This window comes from Leiobunum rupestre, chromosome 7 (assembly GCF_980474605.1).
Source record: "Leiobunum rupestre chromosome 7, qqLeiRupe1.1.hap1, whole genome shotgun sequence".
NCBI lineage: Eukaryota > Metazoa > Arthropoda > Arachnida > Opiliones > Sclerosomatidae > Leiobunum > Leiobunum rupestre.
The window spans coordinates 18,614,171-18,631,554 of record NC_143390.1 but is presented as its reverse complement, the minus strand read 5'-3'; the positions used below and the strand labels follow the sequence as shown (position 1 = coordinate 18,631,554).

Here is a 17,384-nt window from a genome sequence, read left to right as displayed (position 1 = left end):
AAACCACTTCGACGACTTGTTCCATTTTCGGAAAGTGATCTCTGAACCGAACCGTGTGGGTCATTTTCCCCAACCTTTTCTTTTTTAAACTACTAATTATTTAACTTCATCCGCACAAACCGAGTGAGTTTATGAATTTCATGTGGCTGACTAAAATTTCGACGCTAAAAATTCCTTCTCAATTTAGAGGTTTTCCATTGGCTTAAATAAATATGTTAGTAGCCAATAGTGTGACTCCCAAAATTACTAGGATGAATAAAAAGGTTAAAATCAAACGTAGTACACTTTTTTACTGGTTCGTGGTGAAACAAACCGTTAGTGAAGATTTTTGAATGGAATAAAGGTACAATGACATACTTATGAGTAAACAACATTAAATTCTATGAATATACACACTAACTAATTTCCAAAAGTGAAGTTATGGAAAGGAGTATTCGTCCTATTCAAGCAGTGAACCAATAATTTTTTTTTATTCGTGATTGTGATTGTAACGTGTGGGACAAATTCAGTCCGCTCGTCCACTGATTAATCAGGGAGAGATATGTGTAGCGGCCACGCCAACGGGGGGATACGTGGGGACAGGGGTGGGGAAAAGATGGATAGTGAGGGGACAGTTAACTAAATAGTGCTCAGAATCGCCTAAGTCTGACCCACAAACACAGGCAGGACTGAGCACATGTCCTAAACTATGCAAGTAGCTAGGAAACTTGCCGTGACCACAGAGAACTTGCGTTGAGAAGTGGTTAGGGTTCACCATAAAATAACTCGACCATAAAAGCACGCTGATCACGAGAATAATTTAGTGGCATGTTGATTAGACTCAATAAACGTTAGAGAATGGTTGAAAACAAAAAGATTTCACGTTAAAAACTAATTGAAAACTTGACCTTTGTGCGTTGTTGGCCTACTGATACGTTTTTAGGCCTACTGTAGGCCCAAATTGGCGTTTTGGTAAATTAAATGTACTTTTTTTAAGGAATTTAATCTTTTAACGTGATTTCTTTCATTTACATACAAAAATGCGAAGGCTATTGGCCCCTATGGACAGCTTATTTTAGCAACAGCTCATATCTTCGTGAAAAAAGTGTTATTTTCCAATGAAACCAATTTTGACAGCACTCTACAACTTTCTCATTGCAACGTTTTTTCTAGCACCTACCGGTGAAAAAATATTTTTTTACAAAAACCCGAAATTATTTCCGATTTTTCTAAAATTTAGGATTTAAAGCGATCCCACACTAGAAATAATACCATGAAAATTTCACAACTCTATCTCTTGCAGTTTCTGAACAAAATGCTCAAAAAAGCTCTCAATGTGTCAAAACTAAAAACGCTAATATGCGCTATTAAAATGTAATTAGTAGTTAAAGATAGGCTAATTTTTTATAATAAATAATCGAGGATCTTTTAAAACGCAAATAAGCCAATATGTAGAAATCTTGAAGCTTCTTTAGACTTCCCATGACAGTATTAGTAGCGTAAAGTAGAGCCATCTATGTGTCGGTATATACACTTTTTCATTTATAGCTAAAATATTTTATTTTCTCAATTATTAGACCGTGTTTTTCTTTTCAAACTTTTTTTACATTTTGAAATATTTTTCTTAAAATAATTTTCTCTTCCAAAATAACATTTATAATTTAAAAGAAAAAAATTTAAATTTTTATTTTTATTCAGCGAAAAATACCGTTTTTTTAAATTTTGACCTGGATGGCGTGCCATACACTCGCAGTCTGTAGGTTAGAAGTCAGGATTAAAATCGTCCCATTCTTTCCGAATTAAACCTTTTACATTTTCTATTTACCTGACAGCGTCTTTATTAAATAAGAACACCAAAGTTACCGAGTAGCTCCTAATATCGGGATCACATTTCAATCCACAGAATATCCTTTGAACGTCACATTTCAGTCAATAGGATATCCTTTGAACGTCACATTTCCGTCAATATGATATCCTTTGAACGTCAAATTTCAGTTAATACGATATTCTTTCAGCGTCATATTTTAGTCAATACGATATCCTTTGAACGTCACATTTCAGTCAATATGATATACTTTGCAGTGGCGGATTTACACATTTCCCAAAAGGAGGCTGTTCACATTTTGCCGCCCTTACCTTTACAATTGTCAGTTCCCATTTTTTTTTACAATACAACAACTTGGTTAAAATTGCACAGGAAATAGTTTTTGGGTATATTTTTTTTAATAAAAAAACGACTTTTATTGCCTTATTTACGAGTGGCCCTTCATTCCACGCGAGCTTACCGTCAGCTCCCTACACTCATAGCCGGCTGTATTAGAGAAGGCCGGGAAATCTCGGCGGTTGAAAAAATATTTACTGGCACACGGCCAGACCCCAACCGCCGATAGATGGTGCTTATTGGAGTAGGAAATATTTAATGATGTCATTGCTTTTTGATTTTTACAATTTTTCTTCCACGGTGAGCGTCTGCTAGCTAGGCGGCGGTGTCAGCTGTCTAATTGTTATAAGTACCGACAAAAAAATGTAAGTACCGTTTTGTAATAATTCGTTTCATAATGTAATATTTATATCTTCCTTTTTTGAGATTATACCGAGATATTTTTTTCATTGTTATGTAAACTATAAGAAAAAGCCTTTATCTAGAAAATATCTTAAACTTTAAATTAAGGTTTGTGATATGTGATTTTGTAAATCAAAAACAAATGTTCTTATTTTTAAAGTACAAAGTTCCTGTCCCTAGAATGGGCTTAAAGTTTAATATAATAGCGAAAAAGCTGCATATGCTAAAACTTTATAAAGAAATAATAAATTCCTTAAAAATTAAATGGTTTTATTAAAATAAGTTCAAAATAAAATTATTTTGTTTCATTATTTAAGTAGAACAACATTAACAATATGATAGACGAAAATAGTATTCCTAAATGGGTTTCAAATAGCTTGTTCAAAAACTTACAGGAAAGATAAATATATATAATATTTGAATCGCGCGCCTTTAGTTACTACTCCAATAAGTACCATCTAGCGGCAGGAAAAAATTACTCATGTCGCCGCCTCCGAAAATTCTATTTCCTGGCCTTCTCTAATACAGCCGGCTATGCTACACTTAACCGTTAAACTCCGCAATTTTCAGGGTTTAAAAAAAACGCGGGTTTTTTGTATGGGTTTTTTTATTTCGAACCCTGCTTACAAACAGTTAAAAAAAAATACAAATTGCATGAAGCTATGAAAGTTCTTACAATACCTAAAGTGCACATGTGATACTGATTAAGCTTTTTTAATTTTTAAGAGAATAAAATTGTTTACACGTGTTTGAATTTTCGGTAAAGAATATAGATAATAACTACAAAGGTGTTAAAAATATATTTTAGTTTAGTTTTACTTTCGGGCGTTTCGGTTATGTAAAATTTTCGATTTCGAAGGTTAATTCGATATGAATAGTGAATAAACTTGGTTAACAATAACAAATACCTATATATATCAATGCCATGTAAAATTAATGCCATAATAAAAAATACAGAAAATAAAAAACTTACAAATTTAAACGTCAGTGTTAATAGCCGCCTGACTCAGGAAACAAAATTCGTATTTGGAATCTTCGATAATACTAATACAGATGCATTTATATTTATTATTTAATTTATTTATTATTTATATTTAACTCCGTAACTTAATTTTTTAACGTGTATCAGATACATTTTGCAGGATAAATGTTTCTATTTTTTAAATTAAATTAAAACAACTTCCCAACGCTGCCACTGCGCCAACTAAAAAAATTTGCTTACCTAATAGTCCTAGAATTTTTTGCGCCCCAAAAAACCCTGGCGCCCGTACGCAGTTGCGTACCCTGCGTACCCTATTTCGCCGCCCCTGACCAGTTACTATAGTTGGACTTGTATGACAGGGGGTAGTGTAAAATATATTGTCCGCAATTTTGCTCTCTTCTCACTCATACAAAGTACAGGCAGAGACGCAGAATCCGATTACTGGTTGTGGGCCGGGAACTGGATGTCTTAGCATAGAACTTAGAGAACTTATATAAATTTGCGGTACGTTGAATGAACAATGAAATTGAAAGTCACCGGAAAATTTCTTGTAGACTTCTTTAGTTGCAAGACATCAGAAAACCGGCTAAAAAAATTCGGTCCCCAAATTTGCCGCCCCTAAAATCTGCCGCCCTAGGCTCCAGCCTTTTCAGCCTTATGGTAAATCCACCACTGATCCTTTGAACGTCATATTTAAGTTAATACGATATTCTTTCAGCGTCACATTTTAGTCAATACGATATCCTTTGAACGACACATTTCAGTCAGTATGATATCCTTTGAACGTCACATTTCAGTCAATAGGATATCCTTTAAACGTCACATTTCAGTCAATACGATATCCTTTGAACGTCTTATTTCAGTCAATAGGATATCCTTTGAACGTCTTATTTCAGCCAATAGGATATTTTAGGAAAGTCACAAATCAGTCAATATTATATCTCAGCAACGACATTTGTCCAATGGCACGCTAAAATTTTTACCAATATTATATTCGACTGATATCCAAATATGCTTAGTCAATATTTCTTGGACATCTTAATTTATAATACAAAATTTAAAAAAGCAAAATAATTATGAATGCTCCCAAGTTAACATTTTTGAAATTTTAATAAAAAATGAGGTTTTCAATTTCGTCAGATAAAAAACGCGTGAATTTCATTTTGTTATCAACTATTGCTACAACCAAAAACATAACTTATACGTTTAAGGCTTAAATTTTAAGATTTAAGCTTTTAAAATTAACTGAAAACAAGTTGGCAAGCCAAAATATACCTCTCCTCGGAAAAATTGTCCCTAGTGGTATTAATTTCTCGAGATGACCCTTGAAGATATCTCCACAATTCAGAGTTATTTACTAAAAACGTAATCCCGGTTCAATCCCACCCGGTATAAAATTTTAATTTTAATTAAAATAATTGAGACGAAACAACCGAGTTTAATTTATTCAGAATAATATAAATTACGTAGTTACAACAGCGAGTTAGACGTACTAAAACAATGCACAATTGAATTTAACTCTATTTACAGAACAAGTTTATCATTTAAATATAATACGAAGCAAATTTTAATGAAAGAAATATCTACAGAGGGTATTTGTATTTTTATCGCTTACGACATACTTGCCGCATCTTTAACGCTCATTTTATTTCAACACTCGCCCTTGAGAAGATACCGTAGAATAGCTATATTCGACATCTGGTAGTGGACGACTCGTAGACTTCCTGTTGACGTTGTGACACATGACGCATGAAAAAGACCAATACCGTTAAATTCCCAATATCATATAATGACTCGCACACCCAGGAAATCAATGACTGCATTGTTAATCGTAGATGTCTAAAATAACCTTATCCTAATGGTTCCTTTACTTTAATATTTTCCCTAAAGAAATCAATCGCTCGGCGGTGAACTATCCGCATTGTAACAATGCGACCCGAGTTCAATTCCTGATCACGATCAAATTTTACATTAAAGTACTAAAATATTTAATTAAATGTAAAATTAATATAATTTATAAATATTTAATTAAATGTAAAATTAATATAATTTATAAATATTTAATTAAATGTAAAATTAGTATAATTTATAAATATTTAATTAAATATAAGATTAATATAATTTATACGCAATGTTTACGCTTTGCTCCGAAAATGCGAACGCGTTCGCAGGACAGACACACAGACAGACAGATACGGTGATTGTATAACCCCTCCTAGGTTACATAGTACCTCGGAGAGGTAATAGAACGGTATAGGATTAAGTGACGTTAATAACTTTATAACAGCGGAAAGGACTTTTGTCAAGGCGGTTATATACAAGCATCGGTGGCTCTTTGGTAGAGCACTCACCTGCCATGCAGGAAGGTCCGGGTTCAAAACCCGTCCGATGCGATCGCAATTTGATAATAGGACGTATACCGTGAACATTTGGTGGACACCCTGCCTTATGGACGTTAAGACGTTTATCGTAACCCTCAGCAAGTCAGCATACGGACCGTCCGAAAAGTCAATACATAGACGTTGGAGAGCAGATCGCAAACGAAACACCATCAACACAAACATCACAAAAACACAACACGCCACAAGTGCACAATACACATCCACATTACAATCGCAAAATCTCGAAAAAGACTACCAAGTCACAACTGTTGTGACAGTGAGCGTTGACGAACAATACACCAAAAAACCCCAAACGCAAATGTTGTCCGTTAACGCTCACCATCACTGCAGTTTTGCCACAATTTAGAATCAAAGAAACTGCGTACGCAGTGATTACGCATTTCGCTTTGCCTCGAATCTGCGAACGCGTTCGCAGGACACGCACACAGACAGACACACACACACACACACACAGACACGGTGATTGTATAGCCCCTCTTAGGTTACATAGCACCCTCGGAGAGGTAAAAAGTAAAATCAAATTCCTCTTTCCATAAAATCTTGTTGGTATAATTGTACGAAGCTGTTGACTAGCCTTAAATGACTTGTCACCACTTGAATTGATAGAAACATTACTCAATGCATTCCACTCACACTCTTAAGTCGATCTGGTTTCTGACCCTTACTCGTGTCCAGTCATTCATTCTGGCACAGTCGGAAGGCCAACTTGAGATATAACAAGGGACCAAATATCTAATTGGTGCCGTAACACATTGGGATTATCTTGGACCAGGACAGCGATCGTCTTTGGGGTCAATGTAAGGACTATTTTTAGACGCCGTGTGGAGTTTGGAATGGTTAAAAGAGAAGAAATTTCAAACGAAGATCTAGACCGAAATATCTTAATGTTTCTAAATTCAACACACAACGTTGGAGAAACCTACGTATTTGGTAGTCTCAGAAGTCAAGGCATAGCTACACAAGTTCCGCGAGGGCGAATAAGGGAGAGACTCAACATATTAGACCCGGTAAAATGAGCCCCACGTTTGAGATGTACTATTATGAGGAGACAATATAGAGTTCGTGGCGCTAATGCTTTGTATTGAGTACAATTCCTTTGAAACCTTTGGGAAATTGTTACAGTCTTGGGCTTAATTTTTACACCCAAGTCTTACTTAAATCGGTTTATTTAATCATTATTTTTGTTTTAGGCATATGGACAGTAACCATAAGTTGATCGGTTGGCACTTTGTTTTCCACGGGTTGATTGATGGATTTAATCGATTTGTCATACATCTGCATTGTGCCACAAATAATAGAGCAGACACTGTCTTAATTGCAACTTTTTGAGAACGATGTGAGGTAATATGGAATTCCACCCAAGGATCCGTGGAGACAAGGGAGTGGAAAACACTGGGGTCACGCAGTATATGATTGAAAATCAAGGGTTGAACCGCGGAAGTTTTATCTCTGAATTAAGCGTCCACAATACGAGCATAGAGAGACTTTGGGCCGAGGTCAATAGGGTCGTTTCTTCTCAATATAAGTGCCTATTTCGCTTTAAATTTCCGAAATTTTGGACAGTACTGACGAGTCATCTTTTTGTTTTCATTTGGTGTTCCTTCCACGAATACGTAAATCATGTCAAAACTTCAAAGATTAATGGAATCACCATTCATTACGCACTGAACGCAGATATTCTCCTCCTCAACTATGGTCCAAATATAGGTTTAATGACACAAGGAGACAAGAGAAAGATATGGAATATGTAGCTACCAATTTTAGTAATGTATTAATGTTAGTTAATTCAGAAGCCCGATTTAATTTTTTTTCTGTAATAATGTTTTCATTCCCACGTTAGTTACAATTTGACCTGGTTGTTTAAAGGAAAGTTTACGGGTTGGGGTAATTTTGGGTCACCTGATGGGGATGCTGCTCGTCACCACCAGGGGGACCCGTGAGAAGTTATTCTTAGCCTTGACTGTTCTCATTGAAGTGACCGCGCCGCTCTTCGGACGGTCACTATGTGAGGGGGGGTTGTAAAAGGTGACCTTGTGGCCAGAGGTAGCCTAAACTCCCCCTTCGTTATTTTATCTCTCTTCGTACATTCATCTTCGGGATTAGCGAGTTCCCCTATTATATGAACAATTCACCGTGAACCCCTAAAACCTTTATCTTTTTCCCTGCAGTTCCTTTTACAACAAGCCCGAATTGAGGGTTGCCAATTATCTTATTCGGAGTATTTCTCCTTTTTGTGTTATATTTTTTTTAATAGCATTAAGTGATGTGTGATATATGCCTGGCGTCTCGATGGCGCCAGGCTTGACCAGGGCCGCCTTATCCATAAGACAGACTAGCCAAGTGCCTAGGGCATACGAAAATTTTAGGAGACTTTAGGGCCTACGATTCCATATAATAGGGCCTACGAAGGTCCGAAAAGTTGGTAAATGAGAGATTTTAGCCTAAAGCCTACGGGTAGGTTAAAACGGCCCTGGGTTTGACATAATTGCAAACCATGATGTATTGGGGACGCTGACCCTTTGAGGTGTCCCGCTTGTGGGAACCGAAAATTTAAAAAGATCGTTATAACGCTTTTCTGGCGATTGGTTGGGTTCGGCCAGGACTTATGGTCTCGAGCCCTCTGATTGGAGTAAAAGTGCGCGCCTCGTGAGACACGTGACTTTGGCCACGAACAAAACCAGGGTGTTCGCGCCCTTTTGGTTAGAACTGGCTTTGGTCTCACCTTTATTCCATAAGGTCGAAGACACTCTGTAAGTTGTCCCAGAATCGGACTTTGAAAATGCGAAGTTGTGGTGGCGGGTAAGAGTGAAGCCGCGAGATTCTCAACCGCAAAGTGCGGGTAACTTTACGGTCTCGCGTAGCTAGAGAAGTTCTCGGTCGGAAATGACAAAATAAAGCTTCAATTAGTTGTTCCCAGTTATGGGGAAGCTACCGAGTATGTGCGCGTGATTAGGAACAGCAATAGGTGCGGTTAAGGACCCCGACCAACATGGTCAGAGAAAGGAATTACGACATGGTTAATGAGATTATCAATCGGATATCTTATCTCATTAACCATATCGCAATCAGTAGATTATCTCCGCTCCCCTTCCCCCCATCCCCCTCATTACCCAAAATATAATCTCCAGAATGTTTTCCCCGCGCTGATATCTTCATTAACCATACTACAATCAGTAGATTCTGACTTCATCCCTTCCCCTCGTTAACCATAATATAATCTCCTTTGGTTTTGCTTCCAATCGCAATAATTTCCACTATCGTTTCCATTCACCATAATTTTAATTCTCTAGAATTTACCCCGCCCTCTTTGTTCACCCCGTTAACCATAATTGTTATCTCTCATTCTTCATACTGCAATCAGTAGATTATCTCTGATACCTCTCTCCCCCCCCATTAACTATATTTTGTTATTGCTTCCATTCACCATAATTTATCGCTATATATTTCCCCCAGCCCTCTTTGTTCATCCTGTTAATAGTTAGTGTAGGGAGCTGTTGGCTCGATCTCCTACGCATTGTAACCCGGCCACCTGAATTAAGGGCTTCAAAAGTCGCATGATGACTTAGGCCTAAGGTGGTGCTTTGGGTATTAGCCTAGCTGATTATTATTATTTTTATTATTTATAATCTCTATAATATGAGCAATAAAAACAAGTTATTTACATTTATTTTTTTTATTTTATAACTTTGTTTACATGTTAGTAGGTACTATCAGATATTCCATTAGATGGTTATCTTGTACATTAAACAATGAAAACAAATTAAAGTAGCTAAGTTTACCGGTAATGGATTATCTACGAGTAAATTGGTAAAATATTGTAGTACTTCCGAGGGTGATTTAAAACAGTCAAAATAAAATTTTACTTTATGGTACGAGTTAAATTGATCGGGGTACAAAAATAAACCCTCGAAAGGTTTACCATTTAATAATTCGTGAATTTTTTAAGGTTTTTAACAATCGCCCAGTACATGCATTCGATAACATTTTTATGCTCATTTAAAAGATCCATTTGAAACCGAATGAAATCAATTTTTTTGGAACTCACCGATTTTGCGAGCTCCCAGATCCAAAACATGGCCGTAGGCTGAGTTCAATTTGATGGTGTTTCACGTGGCGACGATGGATACATTGTTGCCGTGATAGTCGATAATGTTGTGGGTTAGCGACGATGCTCCATTTTGCGTTGCGGCAAAAAGTTCTTCCCAAAGAGAGAGTAGATTCGTGAAAGCCTCGGAGGTCAGGAACAGAATATTTTCGTTCGTTTTTTTGAAGAAAATAACTTGTAACTTGTTAATACGTCTTTCTTGGGCCTTTCGTTTGGATACGGTATGGGTCTCGGCTATAGAAAATGAAAATGTTAAGCCTTTGTCTATTGAAATAGAGTTAACGTAGTATTAAAAAAAGAATTCTTACCAATAGAACGTTTTTCCATGTTTACGGTAGACGATGGGAGCAAAGCTGACGCACTTCTTTTCAGTTCAGCGTCTCGGAAAGAAATGACGCGTGGGATATTAATCAGTTCCTATCTTGTCCAGATTAATTCATCACGTGATCAAAACTACAACTAACCCTCAAACTCTATTGGCTGTCTCTCTTTAGTTCTACGCACTAAAGATTAAACCGTCTCGTGATCGAAACTGCAACTAAGGAATGATTCCCATGGTTTGACGTCATAATTTTATCCACTTTAATATTTGGGAAAAACCCATTGTTGACGTCATATAATTTACCCAGTTTAATATCTAAAGTGGAAAAAAACCTTTGTTTGACGTCATATAATTAACCCAGTTTAATATCGAAAGTGAAACAACAATTTAGAGAGAAAGAAGTCTCTCGTGAGCTTGTGACGCAATCAAATCCTAGAAAACAATGCAATTCATAGAAATTTAAATGAAATTAGTATACTTTTACCATTTTGCGAACTACAGTGAAAAAGTTACAATTTTGTGGTAGAAAAGTTTTCAAAATACCACAAAATTAACTCAAATATGAAAATTGTAATTAAAATTATCACTACGGCAATAATTTTTTATGGTTGTTTCAGGACGGCTGTTATGGCCGATGTTTGTCCGTCAGAGTCCATATCGGAAATGAAATTAAATGGAATATTTTCGTAAATTAATATAAGTTTTAGCGTAACCCTCGGAAGATCTAATCTAATATATTCTCGAGAACTGAACAAGTTCTTTGGGAATAAGAGATAAGCTTACTATCTTCCCCTCGCCCCTATATAAGGGGATCCTTAAACCGTGGAACGTCACTCTATTGTTGTTCTTTATCGTCTAGTACACGGATATTAGAAGCTCTAGCTCTCTCTCTACGTAAGTTTATTTTGATTATTTTATCGTAATTTTTTTAGTTAGGTTTCACTTTCAAAGTAAATAGGCATTAAAATGAAAGGTTTACATTATTAAATTATTTTAATTGACACCCCTGAAATAATGGATGTAACTGATAACGAGACCCCGGAAGTACCCATAGTAACTTTACCCGATTCTCCAGAAATGGAAGTAATAGATTTAACAGATAGCCGTGAGTCGGTCCCCGCCGTCACCGGAGTCTGTAGTAATAGATTCGCAGGGTGAACGTTTAATATATATGGAATTGCCAATGGACTATTTGTCTGATTATCAGCTAACCCACCAATCTAGTAATTCAGTTTTCATGGACAATGCAGGGCAATTACATGCACCTATTTTAAGACCTGTTTTACTCGACCTATTGAAGTAGCAGTAGCTGATTCGCTTTTGTATATGCCTATGGATGCTCCCTCACCCTTTTCAAGGATTCTAAAGCGTTGTTAGCTGCCCGTACGGCTAGTAGTAGTAGTAGTAGTAGTAGTAGACCCCCCCTCGTAAAATTTCCCCTCCGCATAATAATGATACCATAGCGGTCGCTGGCCCCTCACGACCTCCGCAATATTCGCCTCCACCGTCTCAGACAATAGCTGCTGAGAAAAACGTCGCCTCCTCTCCCCCAAGTTCGAGGTGGGCTAGCTGACGTTTTAATACCGCCGCCGTCCTTTCCTAATTTACCAGGTTCTGTTAAAATATTGAATATAAATGTCAAAAATTTCCCAAATTTTGGACTATTGGGACGGACTTTAAAAGTCAGACTAGAAAATAATATCGAAAACGGTATTTATACGTTGATGGAAACCCTATTGGAAGACTGTTTGATTTCCGATATGGTTTCTGTTTAGTTCGTGAACGTCAGCAAACCTGGCTTTCAAATTAACGTTAGTTTTCGACGTCGGGACCAATTAGATTTGTAATGGTTGATGACGTATATCGATGAATAAAGCTATAGATCCAAAAACGACGGTAGTTTTTTTTGAAGTAATCATTACGGTTACTTTTATTCGAGTCAGATTGCCCCAGGGAGGTGGAAGAAGAGTAGATTTGGGAATTTCCCATGAAAAAGAGTTTTCTTTTATAAAAGATGTACAATAACGATAGACAATAAGGATAAAATTTGTTTCGCTATAGCTCTTGTTGTAGCCATGGCTCACCGAGAGCATATAAATAATAAGAACGACTCTGAACTAAAAAGGAAATATAACACTATAAGAAACTGTAGGGGTAAAAACATTGAAACACAGTTACAGACCTTGGAAACGAAGGAACTTTTAGCTTACGCTGCGTTATCCGATGATGATTGCGCAGGGACGGACGCGTTAACTCGGTTCCAAGAAATCGTGCCCGAATACAGTATAATAGTGTTTCGGTTACGCAATCCGGCTCCTGTAATTGTTTTCGGTGACGTGGAAGAAGAGAGGGAATGCAATGGACCTCTCCGCAAACGTCTTTACCTTTTAAATATTGAAAATTATTTCAACGTAATTACTAACCCAAAGCCCCTTTTCGCGTTTAATAGATTTTGCGAAAAATGTTTGGCAGGTTATAATAATCTCAAGGACCATAAATGCTCTCTTTTCTGTAACGCTTGTTGTAGAAAACCGGACTGCAGAAAGGACGTAGATAAGATAATCTGCCAAACATGTTTAAGAGTTTTTCCTAATCAAAAAAATGTTACGAATATCATTTATCTGGAAAAATCGAGCCCTTATGTAATAAAATTTACGTTTGTAATCTTTGCGGGAAATTTGTCAATATTTTTAAGCGTAATACAGTAGACGTTTGCGGAGAGACCTTTTGTCTTTCGTGTAGTGAGTTTAATTCCACTGGTCATTTATGTTACATGCAAATTTTAAACGAAAAGACCGACCGTAAAGAATCTGCCGAAAAAACTACTCGTTCTCTAAAAATTAGCAATAATAAACGGGTACACGAATCTGACAATGAACAATCCCCACCAACCAAGAAAAGTACTCCAAAAATGGAAAGCTACATTTTCTACGACCTTGAATGCGTACAAACAAAACGTACTGACGCCAATGATTTGATTCACAAACCAATTTTATGCCTCTCACAAAAAGCATGTAAATTCGGTTTCGAGGAAAACGATAGTCGGTACGCGTGCGTTAAATGCGGTGGTGGTCCTCGGGAGATAATATTTATCTCAAAAGACCCCGTCGGTGGCTTTCTGGAGTATCTTCGTACACTTAATAGAGTGGCGGATAAGATAATATGTATCGCCCATAACGCCAAAGGTTACAATGCACAATTTATAGTACGTAAAATGGTCGATTTAAACTGGACTCCTAAAGTCCTGACTGATGGGACCAAATTCATGAATGTACAGTATAAAAAAATAAAATTCTTAGACTCTCTAAATTTTATGCCTTTCGCTCTTTCTCAATTCGTTTCCACATTCGGTTTAGAATAGATAATAATAATAAGGGACATTTCCCCCATTTATTGTTTAATACCGTAGAACATGAATTTGATCCTGCCAGGACGAAAACATTCTTTTGCAAGGTTGTATATCTTATCGTTCTATTTTCATGGATAAATTCGAAATAGACCCGTTCTTAACCGCGATAACGATTGCGGGAGTATGCACTTTTATCTTTAGGAAACCTTTTTACAGCCCGATACGATTGGTGTAGTGCCTCCTTTCGGCTATCGTATGAACTGCAACCAGAGTTTTGGCGCAATCGAATGGCTTGAATGGGAATCTCACCAACGTGAGCTGGATATTCAATCTGCTTTTAATGGTTTTGAACCGAGAATTCTTAACATTAACGTGAACGGACTTGTCGGTAACGAAGTGTTTCAATATCACGGCTGTAAAAAGTGATTTATTATCAATAGAAACTTTGCGTTATACGGCGACCACACACAGACCCATAATTCACGATACGCGTCAACCGTTGCTACTACAAATCGCAAGAAGCAATTGGGATACACTGTCCATGAAAAATGGGTGTGTGATTTCAAAGCCGAAAGGCGTTCTAACTCCGCCATCAGCGCCTATCTTTCTACTCAAAATTTAAAATTAAAAACATTAGAAAAACATTAAAACCAATCAACCCCCGTGAGGCTTTTTTCGGAGGACGTACGTCAGCCTTGAAATTACATCACAGGTGTAAAGAGGGGGAGTAAATTATATACATTGAAATTTGTTCACTCTATCCGTGGTGTAACAAGTATTGCAAGTTACCCGTGGGACACCCTAAAATACACGAAAAAGCTCCTTTCCCCGATATAGATACCGTAAACGGTTTAATAAAAGCGACAATGCTACCGCCTCAATCTCTCTACCATCCCGTTTTACCCCAAACAATAAGAAAAATGTAGCGAGTCTCGAAACCAGCAGGATTGGACTCACGAATAACGGGTGTTTGGGTCGCTGACGAGGTACAGTTGGCAATCGAAATGGGTTACAAGGTCATTTATATTCACGAAATTTGGGAATACGAGATAGTACAATACGATCCGTTATCGAAAGAGTGCGGTTTATTCTCCGAATACGTCAACGCTTTTTTTAAACTCACATAGGAATCGAGCGGTTTACCATTGGGAATAGAGACTGATGAAGAGATTAAGAAATACGTTGGTGAATATTACGATAAGGAAAGAGTAAACTTGATCCTACCAATATTTAAAAAAAAACTCGGACTTCGTACCATCGCTAAGCTCTGTCTGAATAGTTTATGGGGACGGTTCGGTCTTAACCCTCGTAAAGATCAATCAGCTATTATTAGCGAACCCAAAAAGTTTTTCGATTTATTCTTAGACCCTGAAATAGATGGTAAATCGGTTACTCCCTTAAGTCAAACGCATTATGTGGTCAAGTGGGCGTTTTTGAAAGATATAGATCTTGTTTACCCAAACACGAGCGTAATAATTGCTGCCTATACTACAGCAATGGCTAGGATCAAGTTATACTCTTATTTAAAGAGATTAGGTCCGCTTTCATATTATTATGACATGGATTCCTGCATTTACCTTAAACCTAAGACCATTTACACCTGGACTGCAATGAAGGTAGGCGGTGTTGTTAGGCTAGTGTCGCCGCTACCCCAACGCCACCATCGTTATTTAGAGGCAACTCTCGTCCACAAGGGAATTCGGGCTGAAGAAACGCGTTCACTTCGCGATCCTTTCGTTCCTAGCGTCACCCCGCGAGTCGTGACCAAATTTCGCCCATTATTTACGGCGTCAAGGCTTAAGTGGAAACCACATGGCAAAGTTTATTCAAATTCCACCTAAAACGTTTTGGGAACTTGTTGAAGGTATGTTTAATTATGAATTTTCTAATTTTTTAAGGAAATATTTTTAATCATTTTTATCATGGTGTTAGATATTCGTCCACCTGCTAGAAATGGAGAGAAGCCCCGAGTCCGAGAAAAACAGCGGAAGAGAGCGCGAACCGTTCGCCTCCTAAAGAAGGGGGATAAAAATGGGGGTTGCAGCATGTGTGTGGATTACTTTCGTGGATTTTCTCCACTTGGTGGTGTTTTGTAGCTGACACTCTGAAATTGGAGTTATAACGTTGGCATTGTAGTCCAGGTGTAAATGGTCTTAGCTTAAACATTGAGATGGGATAGAGATTGAGACGGGAAACTATCTGGGGGAAAATCCGAAAATGACTGATGAGTTGGAGAAGTATGGCAAAGGCGCGTACAACCAAGAATTAGTGCAAAAAATTACGCCTTTAAAGTACTGAACCCTACAACCGGTAAAGTCTCCTATGAGATGAAGGTCAAAGGGTTACATATAAATCAGGGCATTAAAGATTTAATAAATATGGACACACTTTAAATATTGATAGGCGTCGACGAAGAAACGAACGAACCAGTAACCGTACCTCAACCGCGGCAGATTTTACGGCTTCCTGACCATACGGTCGTTTCCGTCGACCGTACTAAAATCTATAGACCCGTCGTAAACAAGGTACGATTACTGGACGACTTCACTACGGTACCCTACGGCTATACAGCGAATCTAATTGGTCCTGTGGATGGGGACGTAGCGGCTGCCAATCGCTAATTCTCGCGAAGTAAAAGTAACCCTCTAGTCTCGCGACTTAAACGTTTTTATAGGTTTCAGTCTCGCGACTTTAAAGTGATTCCCAAACCTATGCGGGGTTGAGGGACGAAATAGGTTATTCGATTATATTTTTCCCCCGCTGAAGAGGCCCATAAATTTAACCGAATTTTATTTTTAACCTTCATTCGTACGCTAGTACTCGAAGGGAGATAACCATTCCATTTATTCATCCATTTAATTGCATAACGGCAGGACCGAGTCAGAGTGGCAAAAGCTATTTAATTAAATCTATAATTAATCACGAAGAGGAAATGTTTGTTCCGAGTTTCAAAGAAATAAATTGGTATTACGGAGAATGGCAAGCACTTTACGAGAAAATGAAACATCGGATAGTTTTTAAAGAAGGATTACCAGTTTTATCGGACTATGATGGAAAAGATCCTATATTATTAGTTATCGACGACCAGATGAGCGAGAGTAAAGGTCAAATTGGAGATTTATTCGTGAAAGGCATTCATCACCGTTCTCTAAGCGTTATTTTTATAACTCAAAATCTATTTCATCAATCTAAAGATAGCAGAGACGATTAATGAAACGGAGCGGAACACGAACGGAAATAATATCGGAGAAACAAACGGAGCGGAAACGGACGGAAAATATTGACGATAAATGAAACGGAGCGGAAACGGACCGAAATGATAGGCGACAAACAAAACGGTGCGGAAACGGACGGAAAAAATGGGCTTGAAATAAACCGTAGCGGAAACGGACGGAAATATTGGGCTAGAAATAAACCGGAACGGAAACGGACGGAAATAACGGACGATAAACAAAGCGGACCGGAAACGAACGGAAATAAATGGGCGAGAAACTAAACGGACCGGAAACGGACGGAAACAACGGACGAGAAACAAAGCGGACCGGAAACGGATATATGTACCATAACGGGAAACAAAACGGAGCGGAAACGGTGTGGTATTTTCGCTACTCTGCAGCTCTCTACTTCTTACTATAGCACTATAAAATTGGCCCCTAATGACGTTTCGGAAAATAACATTTTA

The 17,384-nt window shown here is 37.6% G+C and overlaps 1 long non-coding RNA gene across 1 annotated transcript; it reads right to left on the bottom strand.

Annotated features, from left to right (window-relative positions):
• Positions 1-9,776: 9,776 nt before the first annotated feature.
• Positions 9,777-10,590, bottom strand: LOC149934976 (uncharacterized). The gene is made up of 2 exons (XR_016472341.1): positions 10,340-10,590; positions 9,777-10,265 (listed from the first exon to the last, which is right to left on the bottom strand). It is a non-coding gene; the product is annotated as an uncharacterized LOC149934976 (long non-coding RNA).
• Positions 10,591-17,384: the final 6,794 nt, after the last annotated feature.